The sequence below is a fragment of the Octopus sinensis genome, linkage group LG19 (assembly GCF_006345805.1).
Source record: "Octopus sinensis linkage group LG19, ASM634580v1, whole genome shotgun sequence".
NCBI classification, from domain to species: domain Eukaryota; kingdom Metazoa; phylum Mollusca; class Cephalopoda; order Octopoda; family Octopodidae; genus Octopus; species Octopus sinensis.
The window spans coordinates 33,277,484-33,290,654 of NC_043015.1; the positions used below are offsets into that span (position 1 = coordinate 33,277,484).

Consider the following 13,171-nt stretch of genomic DNA (forward strand, 5'->3'; position numbering starts at 1 on the left):
ACAGTGGATTGTAGGAGTACTGTACATAACACCAGTTTCTACCGTATGATAGAGGAGGGCCTATATACCAGTGCAACACCAGTTTCAATAAATAATATTAAGGAGACAAAAAGTAAATTGTTCCTACGGTAAGAATGTTCAGGTACCTTCATTCTTCTGAAAAGTATCTTCAAGCACTCGTCTATCTTGGCTGACGTCATTTAGCACCAAGTGAACCTCAGCTGATCAAGCAGACCACAACGAATGCTATTCCAGCCATGACTGTCTTGTCTTTTTAAGGATGTCTAGGAATAAATTCTTCAATGTATCTTCAAGACAACAGGGTGGGATTTGAGTGTGAATTTGCTGCTATTTCTAGCAAGTTAAGCTTGTGAGTTTTGGAAACTAGGAGAAAATTAGGTGTGGTAGACATGACATAACAACAAAACTGATGTTATGTAAAAAAACAAGGTCATGAGGTCACAGCGATATATGTTACATGTACACACACACACATTGTGTGGGGTTACCTGCCAAGAGGTATGTAAAGTAATGTATTAGTAACTGTATTAGTAAAAGGGTAGGTGGCGCTCAAAATACATGGCACTGGGAGTGGTTTACAGTCAAGATAGTTATGATGATAATTATAGGGTATAACAATAGAAGGGATGGAAAATGGGGAGACAGGGACCCTACTGTGGAAACCAAGACAGTGTGTTTATAGTGAGAAATGTAGTGGGAGCTAGGGAGATATACATTTAGTGGGAAGTAAGAATACAGAGTGTTATTTATGTGAAGAATATAACAATAGAGAAAAGTAGATGATGGAATAGGATAATGTCTCCTGAATTTAAAAATCCATTAAAATCCAAAGTTTAGCTGCAAAGTCATCAATATACTTTTACAGCTGTTAAAATATTCATTAAGATATTTTAGTAAATATGGAAAATCCAGACTATAAGGAAACTGGTGGTGGTAATAATTAATCAGTGTTGGTAATGATTAATCCACATAAGAATTATTAGTTAGACAAACCTTTCAATAGATTCATCAATGTTACCTCAGATGGATTCAGTAGAAATAGTCACAACTGGTTGAAGCGATAGAATAAGGAAAAATGTTGGTTGTAATACTGTATGTTTGGAATAGCACAGAGATGAAGTAACTTAACACTACAGGATGTGGTAGGAACAGGACCTTTTTTTTTTTAATTGATAGTGTGGAGTTTAGAGTCCTGCTATTAAGTGTCCCTTGGAATAGGAGTGATGGGGGCTTTACTGGCTTGTGTGACTTCATTTAAACCAGCCACTCTTAACCTGATTTAATGGGTGGAGATGGGTGTGAGCATTACTATTTTTCTTAGTAAGCTTTCACTGGAATTTGTGGCTCCACTCAACAACAACAACAGACATTGACATCAAAGTTATTTATGACCTCTAGATTATAAAAAATACTCGTTAAGGCCAGCAATTGTTATCTAAAATTATGTTGCCCTGAAAAACAGAAGCTTAATGCACGTGCTTAAATATATTTCTTAGAAAGAATGTCACTTCATAGATTTCAGCAAACTCTCACACAGTTCCTTCCATAATAAAACGAGGGTTAAGGATCTGAGATCTTGTTAGACTATGCAAAGGCAATGATCCTCCAGGAGGGGGCTTTGCAATAAACTTTGGCATGGCCACACCGTTTATATATACACACACACACACACATGCTTTGTATTTTGGGAGACTTTTTTTCACAAGATAACCACATGCATGATATATTTCTTCTCTAATCCTTTATTACTGTTCTTATTCTAACTCATGTCCATTGCCTGGAAATCTTTCATCACACATCTGTGACCCTCTCAGCGATACTTTCTGTCTTCACTTGTGCTCTTGCTCTGCTTAACAGAATGGAATAAGCAGCGCAAGAGCAAACACAAAGACGGAAAGTGTTGCTGAAGAGGTCACAGATGTGTGATGAAAGATTTCAGGACAATAGACACGAGTTATAAGAACAGTAATAAACAAGTGAAGAACGAATATACAGTGTGTGTGTGTTTATTTGGCAAAAAAGAAAGAAAAAAGACCATCCTGAAATACAACAACATCAGTTTCAGCACAACTTCACTTTAGGAATCTAGCATCACAGATTCATAAACACACACGCATGCATAAATACATTGATATGTATATGTGTATATATATATATATATATAGACATATACACACACACATATCCACATATGTATATATGGACACACACACAAAGAAACAGCAACATCACTGAGAAACCTAGCTTCCAATATTGGCTTCATAAGATTCCATCAAAAGCAGAAACTACATTACATGATGTAATAACAGACTTGACTTGGTGTAATGGAAGGAGAAGAAGAGATGTGAAGTCAATGTTCATTCCTAGACAAACTCTCTTTCTTGTTTGCAATAGGAACCTAACATCGGTGAAGCAGGGTGAATGTCCTATTGAAGCGGTCCTGTCGTACAGTGAGATATATTTTGGTTAGCTAGTTCTCTGAGACAATATAGAGATCAGTTGCAGAACTCCCTGGTGTTTATATGCCAAAACCAAACAGAGCATAGAATTTTAAACGAAATCAAATCAATAAACAAACTTCGTTTGGCAGTTAATTGTCAAATAATTCCATTAATGGTAAGAAGTAAAAATAGGAATTCTAACTTGTGTCACATTACTTACATCTGTTATAGTGCAACTGGGTACCACAAATGCAACTGATTGTGTCATTCAAACCCGTGTTAAAACCCTTTACAACAGCATCACCACAACTTTGTGTTTGTGTCACTCGAATGCCGAGGTGGTAGAATTCACCCTACTCTATTAGTCAGAGCTAATGTATTTTGATTCCAGGAACCAGATAACTTGAAGCTAGGACAATGATCTAGAATGAAGAGTTTGGTCCCCATCAAACAAATATTTGGTAATTAGGGATTCTACTAATTATGATGGGGGAAAATGAACAGAAAATGAATTTACGAACAGTTGATGTGAAAGATTAGTGAGGTAAACGAAGGAGGACATCAAAGAGAGAATTAATAGAACTAACAATATTGCCTTGTTTAATTAATGTTCGACAAATTATACAAATTATGAAGCAAAGTTCACAACAGTAAAGCTAACTAAATGAAACAGAAGTAATTTCGTAAATTGAAAAGCTGCAGCAAAATGTCAGAGAAAGGAAGGAAAGAATTTGAGGATTCTTTTCTTTCTTTTTTGATAGCATCACTTGGCCAATTGTTTTGGAATTTCAAATGTCTTGAAACCATCTTAACAGATAATGCAGAGCGATACCACATCACTAGACATACACCAACACAAACACAGAATCACAAATCATGGCGTACACACACCAACATTTACACAGACATGCAGATAACCGCATACATGCAACTACACCCACACAAAACCACTCAAATGCAAAATTATACATAGAAACAAAACTATACAGACACACATCATAAACATACTCGTACACATACATATGCAAGAAGCATTCAAACATTATACACACACACAAGCACAAAAGTGAACATACATGCAAAAAATATAGAAGGGAAAAACCAGAAAGAGAAACTACATCAGTTTATTTTTTCTTCTTTCATTGAGCTAATTAATAAATGAGGAGTGAGTGAAGCGAGGTAGAATATTCCTGGAGCAGAAATAGAGTAGATGTTGCTATGTTGTTGTTATTGTTGTTGTTGTTGTGACACTTGCCTCAAACAATGGACTATGTTCATTAACAAGACATTTAAAACACTACATTAATAATGATGATTTCGACTCTGACTTTAAATAATGATAAATAATAATACTGACGTTCTTAAAAATTGATTTTGAACATTTTTCAGAAATGCCATTAGAATCTACGTCGTTTTGAAGGAGTTGAAGGGGGGGGGGGGGGGAAGAAGGGGGAAGAGGTGAATAGAAATAAAGAGTAAAGAGGAAAATTTTAAATGAAAGATAGTTTTACTGATGATGATAAAAGTATAAAGTTTCAAAAACAAAACACGAAATTGCACACACACACACACACAACACAACAATAACAACCAAGAACTGATTTACAAATATAAGAATTTGTTTTATGAACTGAATTTCAAACTTCAACTGATGGAAATGGGTAAGATGACTGGTGTGTGTGTGTGTGTGTGTGTGTGTGTGTGTGTGTGTGTGTGTGAGATTATTATTAACATCATATATAGTTGAACTTTTAACCTATATATAGACATGTGTTAAAAGTTGAACTAATTGCACTAGAGAGCACAACTGGCCTCTATGTATGTAATTAAAAGTTCACTTTAAATCCACAGAATTTTGGTGATTGATTCCATTGCAACAAGTGTGACCTAACCAAAGTTCTTGCAAAGATGTTATACAATTTAGAGAATGCAAATTTTGCCAGCACTATTTGTCTTTTGATTGAAGCCCTGACAAAGCTGCAAGTTGTCACTCAGTCACTCAACTATGGATCTGACTGCATCTTATAGCAGAAATAACTGTAAGCTAATGAAGTTAATAAGGTAATAATTTTTTCCTTTGTCATCTCATTCTCTCATATTTTCTTTTATGCTTTGCTGATGCATATTGGCAACATGAAAGAAGTAGAAATGTACCTGTGCAGGTGTTGTTATTGGTGTAATGACCCTCCCAAGACACAACAAAATTTGTTTCAACCCACTAATTCACATTGAGAATCTTGCAAACCAAATACAAAACCAATATAGTTATTTGCCGTTGTCCAGTGAACCCTTCTGCTGGTGAAAGTGTCAAGAGATTGTCTGGCCAACTTGGTGCAGAGCAAACACTCCAAAGGTCAAAAGCACTGTTTCTTTCTTCAGCAAGAGCTACGCATACATATATGCTTGTTGTACTCTTTTTGATTTGTCCAAAGCTACATTATCCACTATATCCTTCTGAGAAAGATTTGGCTGCTGTTTCTAGTAGGTGGAATAACTCTGTAGAGGCTTTCTTGTTGTGGACCTCTTCTTTCTGACCGGTGGGGAACTGTACTTCTCCATGGTACCTATCTACAGTTATCTGAAAAATTGGTCTTTTAGTCTTTTATTTGGAATACAGCAGCCCATTGTAGCCAACCAAACAACCAACCAACTGCAAAACAACTGAGTTAACAAGTGCAATTCTGTATTGACTAGTGACTAATTGTATTGTAGGTTCCATTGTAGTCTGACTTGGTCTCTCTCTCTCTCTCCCTCTCCCTTGCTCCTGTGTTGTAGTAGCTTTCATTCTTCAACCCTTGCTGTCTACATATTTTATTAACTATTTACACTGAATCAACCAATTTAACTAAATGGCATTTGAAACATTATCCCCCCCCCCGCTGCCCTGCCCCTTTTGTTTTCTCTGTTCCTCCTCTCTCACAGTTTCTGTTTTCTCTCTTTCTCTCTCCTCCTCCTCCATCAATTGTGCAGCTTTTTACTTCTCCACCTGTCCAGCACCACTTTCCCTGTCCACCTTCCTCCTTTTGCCGCAACCACCACCACCACCACCACCACCACCACCATAAAACACCTCTGCAGTTACAGGCTGCAGCAGGACGTGGGGTTATGGTGCTTGCTGTATCTGTCTATCTTTAGAATTCATTGATCCATCCTCTATAGACAACCAGCTGTGATTCAGCTGGGCTTTTACTCTATCTTCAGACATGGATGACTGCTCCACTCCAGGTGAACACCATCTCCACCCATTCTGTGCACTCACCTGCGCACACACACACACGCACACACACACACACAGAGCTTCAGACATATCCACAGACGAACACATATCTACACAGTGTACATCTGTCACATGTCTTTACTTTCAGATGCTCTCCCCCTCTCTCTCTCCAACACATGCACACTCACTCACTCACTCACTCCCTCACACCTCACTCCTCTTCTGTGAGGCTACATCTCGTATATCATCCAGAAGTCACCATTATCCAATATATTTCTCCGCCATGTTTGGACAACCACTATCTCCACAACACTTAGAGACACCATCGCTGCTCCAACCACAAACATATAAAAGGCCACTGCAGCCATTACCACCACAACCACCACCACCACCACCACCACAACCACTATTACAATCTCCTTAATATCCAATTTTTCTGGTTATTATTTGATTAATATTCCAATTTCGGTTGTTATTCTGTTGAGTATTCACACGGCTGGTGTTAGTGTGTATATTCATACAACTGTTTTGAATATCTGTGTATATGTTTGTGTGTGTATATATCCTGGCTGTGTGGTAAGTAGCTTGCTTACCAATCACATGGTTCCGGGTTCAGTCCCACTGTGTGGCACCTTGGAAGAGTGGATTTGGTAGGCGGAAACTGAAAGAAGCCTGTTATATATATGTATATGTTTGTTCCCCCCACCCCAACATTGCTTGACAACCAATGCCGATGTATTTACACCCCCATAACTTAGCAGTTCAGCAAAAGAGACCAATAGAATAAGTACAAGGCTTACAAAGAATAAGTCCTGGGGTTGATTTGCTTGACTAAATGTGGTACTCCAGCATGGCCACAGTCAAATGACAAACAAATAAAAGAATAAAAGTATATGGTAGTATTTTATCTTGGAAGAATTGAAGAGGAGGTAATTATGTAACAAGATGTTATGTTACCACTTGAAACAGGTGTATTAAATGCATTCGGAATATCAGTAATTGGTTTGGGGATTATTCTAACACACACACACATGCATATATATTATTTATATATTTATTGTTGTGTCTTGGGAGGGTCATTATGCCAATAATAATAATGCATGCACAGGTTCAATTCCACTTCTTTATTTTAGACAATTGGTTAAATATCTAAGCAAGTAACTAATTGACTATTTGTATAACCAGCAGATAAAACAAACGATCAATTAGTTAGTTGGATAGGTACTTAACAAACAGGAAGGAAAAAAGAGAAAAGGGGAAAAATTGATGATGGTGGAGTAAAGCAACAGATAATGGCAGATGTGGGGGGGGGGGTGATGGTCCACATATCCCAGAACAAATGGTATGGTCAGCAATACCCATGGTAATGACCACAATGGCATTGCTGCAGAGAATAGCCAGGGACACTCCCTGCAGCAGCCATTTCACCTTGTGAGGCTTGTTTCTCCGATGGACTGCCATTATCTCTGTTTTGTGGAGGAAAGCAGTCGTATGGGGTTCTGGAACACCTGACGACATCTCAACAGTGATTGGCACAAACTAACAGCAACTGGTCAGCCAGGCCATTGTATTTATTGACTTTTCTCTCCTCTGCAGGCAGTGACACCTGGGTTTGCAGCCCAACTGCTGCAAGGTTAAGACCATTATCCAACCCACAAGCAACTATACCATCCAGCATTTAGTCTGTACAGCAGCATCCACCACTGTCACTCTACCAATTCTTCTGTTCACCATCACTGTGTTGTCTGTCACCCTAATGAGTCTTCAGCTGACCACAACCATTCTGCTACCAGTTACTCCACCATCCACTGCCCTTACACACAACCAAAATTAATTACAGACCACAACTCAAAAAGAAAAACAAAATTTTAAAAATTAACTCTACATGATTCATTTCATTTTCCAATCATTAAATATACTTTCACTGATGTAATTGTCTATTTATTAGCATAGTTCATTTATTGATTCCTAGAACAGAATCTGTCAGTAATTACTGGATACTTTCAGGTTATTTTTCACATTTATTGTAATCAGAAATGTTCTAGAAGAACATGATATCTAATGATAGACACTGCTTTATGCGATCAGATTCTGTTTCGGTCTTTTGCTTCACCACCACCACCACCACCATAGACACCTCTGCAGTTACAGGCTGTAGGAGGGCGTGGGGTGGGGTGCTTACTGTGTCTATCTGTTGCTTCACTAACCCATAACTTCTCATGTACACCACACACACACACATGCATATATACACACAAATACAGATGCATACATATGCACATGCATACATATATGGAGGGGATGAGTGAGAGTATGTTTGTCTCTCTCTTTGTCTTGACATCCATGCGGTAGTTGTAAATGTGAGCCAGTCAAATAAGCAATGTCATTAGTTTTCAATAATCTATGAGAACTTGCCATGGGGAAATATTACTTGGCTTGGAAACGTGAGGGTTGGTGACAGGAAGGGCATCTGGCTGTAGAAAATCGCCCCCCCCCAAGGCTCCACCTGACTCATGCATGCGTGGAATAGTGGACATTAAAAAGGTGATTATGATGCAGGCACACACACACATACATATCTGCACTTGCACATAGACATAAATACATACCTACACACAGATACATACAATTATACAGACACACAAACACAAACATTTTAGTTGACTCTCTTGCATTGTTACAACATTCATACATGCATGTCTATATCTATTTATCCATCTGTCTCTCTATTATCTTGTAACAACTTAATGTAAGTCAATTAACATGAGTACTGATTTATTTCATGAAATATTCAATGGCCCAATATTTTTTCAGAGCAGGAAATTGTCAAGACACCTGTCTTAGAATGTCTTCAATAAAGATCCAGTTAGAGGCCCTCATTCTGTTAAAATCTGTATTTCATTCTGCAGTGTCTCCACACCCTACTGAATGCATGCTATATATTTACAGCAAGCTTGACTAAGCCAAGAGACACTATTAACCCTTTTGATACCAACAAACTTCAGATAGCTCCTAGTTCTCGGATATAAACTTTCTCTTTTAAAGAGATCAAACCTTTTATCAAAATTTCAGGTTATGTTCCAAACACCAAGACAGAGCTATTTCATTAATTATTCTTTATTTTCCAGATTTATTGAAATACAAGCAGTCTATTTTAAGAGAAATATGGAAACAAAAGGCTTAAGCTTCTCCTTAAAGACAAGTACACAGCACTGATAACTGAATATGAACCTGTAACTTTATGACCAGATATGGTTCTCATAAGGAAGCTATTGAGTAAAAACTCACTCAAGTTTTGAGAATTTTTGACAATAACAACTTCTTGCATTTCTCAGGTTTAATATCTAAGAATGTTTTTAAGACAAAAAAAAAAAAAAGATAGCTGAAACATTAGTTTAATAAAGATAAGATCTGAGATTAATGAATTGTAAATGATGCCTTGCGCTTGATGAACGCTTTGTGAAGGTTCGGTTTGTTATGGCAGTTAACATTCAATGTTGATCAATGTTGATCAGAGCAGCTTATGGAGAAGCAGTATCGATTTACCAGTAAGAAGTAAATGGATTAGACACAAACTGATGTAATACAACTTACACTCACCAGAAGATCTAATTCAAGTGTACAGGTTCAAGTCCAATCCATTAATCTGAAATCTCTGGTTTTGCTGTTTCACTAAATATTCTAAATATACATTTGGGTCATTGACTCCAGTGGCACGAATTGATGCTCAGTTGTTAGTTCACCTGTACACATACTAATCAACTTAATGCCGCCGTCCCCGGCAAAGGAACACGAAGATCCAAGATTAACAATACCAATTCCACAGTCACAAACTGTCTACCACAAAAGAGTTCCAATAGATTACAGACTGATATGCTACCTTCTCCAATATAAAATTGAAAGATGTAACGTAAGAATACAAGAAATAAAATACAGAGAGGAAGCCACAAGTTAGAAGCAGAATAATGTTGTTAATAATATAACACTAGAGTAGAATATGTGGGTTCAATTCTCATCTACTCTTTATACTAATTTTTTTTTGCTCAAACACACACAAAGATGCCAAAATTGTAGAGGCAGAAGACGGAAAACCAGTGTGGTAATGTACTCTGTAATAATAATAATAATAATACAAATATTAAAAAAAACCGAAGATGTTTCACACACACACACACACACAAACTAGATATGAGCATTATCGTTCTAAATTCTGTTGGTATGCTGGGCAAATTCCATAAGTGAATGAGGCTTTGTATAGTTAGGAATTTATTTATTTTTCATATTTATATTGAATTGGTCTGGAGGAAGGGACGTAAGGAATGAAATCAAACCACTGTCCCACCTACCCATCCACACAGACAGACAAACCTACAAATAAAAAGACAAAAGTGAAGGATGGGTGGGTGAGGGTGTGTGTGGGTGGGAGTAATGGAATGCTGCTATTTCATGACTAAAATGTGATTGTATCAATTATGATAGATGAATTTATGAAAAACCAAAAAGTTAATTAGGATTAATGATATAATGGTAGCGATTAAACTGGATTACAACAATAATGGATATTGAAGAAAAGACAAGATAAATCAGATTAGCTGCAGTGAAAAGTGAACAGCTGTTACGAGCAGACAGTGAAATGGCTGTAGTGTTGCTTATAATACTGTGTGTGGGTGGGTGGGTGGGGAAGGAGAGGCTGCATGTGTGTGTGCGCTTGTTCATGCATATTAATGTGTAGGTGTATGTGTGTGGGTGTATGTAGGTGTAGGCTTTGGCTGCCTATGTTCAGTTAGCCTCTGGTACTTGCTGTTGTTGTTTAGCCCCAGGTCAACCAGACCTGAGTTAGCAAACCTCTAGTTAAAAAAATATTCCAGACATGACTACCCAGTCTTTAACTAAGACTACATTATTTGACATATGTCCTTCTAGTTTTAAAGCTGATGCATGTGAACTTGAGAGATTTAGTTACCACTTCTATGAGGTTGAGCAGTTCTGTAGAAACTCTCCTTCTAGCAGCATAAACTTTGATGGCTACACAGTTAAAACCTCTCCCTAAAAGGGGGGGGGGTATTTACTAAATAGAATAAGTCAGTCACAGTCTATTAAACCGACCAGCACAACCACCACTACTTTCAAGGTAATGTGTGACCATCATCCCAATGGACTGGCTAGTGGTATCCTTTACCTTACCAGAATGAACTTGGGGAAGAAGCTTGTAGCTCCATTGCATGGTTAAGTGCCAATACAGACTACTTAACTATTGCACTTACAAGACAAACAATATGATTAGCAACAGGTGAGTGAATGAAAAGGACTGTCAGGTGAGGCAAGCATTGTAGCAGCTTCATACGAGACATATCAAGACTACAGATCTGACTAAAATGGCAGAGAGTAAAACCAATGCCATTTATGAGGAGGACTATTAAAGGGATGAAGACCAGGTTTTTAAACTCAAGTGAGCTTCTAAATGAGCAGATATATAAACAGTAGAGGAGCAGCAGTGACTATTCTTTAGTTCAGGCAGTGTCCCCAGTCTACAGGATCCAATGTCTCTTCCTTTCTAAAGATGCTAGGGTACAATTTGAATAAGATTTGGCTGCTCTTTCTAACAGGTTGTGCAACCATGGAGAGGCCTCCTCGGTGGTATGTGAAGAAGATGTTGTAGGTATTAGTGTAAATAAGAATAACGAAAGAGAATTTCAGCAGACTTTGCAAGGTACAATAACACAAGTATATTTAAAAATTTTTTTGCAAGGCCAATATTGGTACCAAACTTTGAAAGAGAGAATGAGCTCTATACATCCCATCATCATCATCATCATCATCATTTAACGTCCGCTTTCCATGCTAGCATGGGTTGGACGGTTCAACTGGGGTCTGGGGAGCCCGAAAGCTGCACCAGTCCAGTCAGATCTGGCAGTGTTTCTACAGCTGGATGCCCTTCCTAACGCCAACCACTCCGAGAGTGTAGTGGGTGATTTTATGTGCCACCGACACAGGTGCCAGACGAGGCTGGCAAACGGCCACGCTCGGATGGTGTTTTTTTATGTGCCACCGACACAGGTGCCAGACGAGGCTGGCAGACGGCCACGCTCGGATGGTGTTTTTATGTGCCACCGACACAGGTGCCAGATGAGGCTGGCAAACGGCCACGATCGGATGGTGTTTGTTACGTGCCCACAGCACGGAGGCCAGTCGATGCGGTACTGGCTACGGCCACGTTCGGATGGTTTTCTTGTGTGCCACGTGCCACCGGCACTGGTACCACAAAGATACAATTCCATTGATGTTCATCTATTTTGATTTGTTTTGATTTTCACTTGCCTCAACAGGTCTTCACAAGTGTCACAAGAAGGAAGGTATGCACAGGTGGACTGACTACGTCCCAGGTAGGGGCCACAGGTTATGGCCTGACTAGTCTTGCCGGGTCTTCGGATGGTGTTTTTATGTGCCACCGACACAGGTGCCAGATGAGGCTGGCGAACGGCCACGATCGGATGGTGTTTGTTACGTGCCCACAGCACGGAGGCCAGTCGGTGCGGTACTGGCTACGGCCACGTTCGGATGGTTTTCTTGTGTGCCACCGGCACTGGTACCACAAAGATACAATTCCATTAATGTTCATCTATTTTGATTTGTTTTGATTTGATTTGATTTGATTTGTTTTGATTTCATTTGACTATTGAAATTTGTTCACACCTACAGTCATTAATGTACTGAATTATACATCCTTATTATATGTGCTCATTGACATAGCTATTAGTAGACTGAATTATACACACGGATGATAAATTTTAGTTCATATTGTCATTACTGTACTTGACTACATCTCTTGAGTACAGATTGTAGTTCACTTACAGTTATTGGTATACTTAGTTATATACAGCCTCATTATAGGTCCTAGTTGTATACTGAGTGGCACATCCTAGCTACAATCCGAGTTTATACTTATCGTTTATTGGTGTACTGAGCTGTATACCCTGACTAATGATTCTAGCTTTCACCAATAGTTTATTGGTATATTGAGCTATGCATCCTGACTATAATCCTAGTTCATACCTACAGTTACTGGTGCACTGAGCTATACACCCTAACTATTGGTCCTAGCTAATATCTACAGTTATTGGCATACTGAGCTATATGCCCTGACTAAGGGTTCTAGCTTTCACTGATAGTCATCGGTATACTGAGCTATACACTGGGACTGTGTCCTAGTTAATACTAGTTATCAGTGATACACTTTGACTCTAACAATCTGTTTATGCAGAAAGCTAGAAATACTGAAATTCTCCAGTAAATACAATACAGTATATTCTGCAGATTATATCAATTAGTGGAATAGTTTAAGATGTGCTAAACATTCCAGGAATTCCCTATCTGAATCTACTCCAAATACATAAAATATGTCTGTGCACACATAAACACAGAGAGGTAAACACCAAGGCCTTGTACTACGGAAACCTCAACAGAAAAATATAGACTCACTTATAGATATATA

The 13,171-nt window shown here is 38.4% G+C and overlaps 1 protein-coding gene across 11 annotated transcripts in view; it reads right to left on the reverse strand.

Moving 5' to 3' along the window:
• The window catches only part of LOC115222095 (disks large 1 tumor suppressor protein), a 598,849-nt gene that overhangs the window by 47,201 nt on the left and 538,477 nt on the right, over positions 1–13,171 (reverse strand). The gene's annotated exons all lie outside the window — the stretch shown is intronic.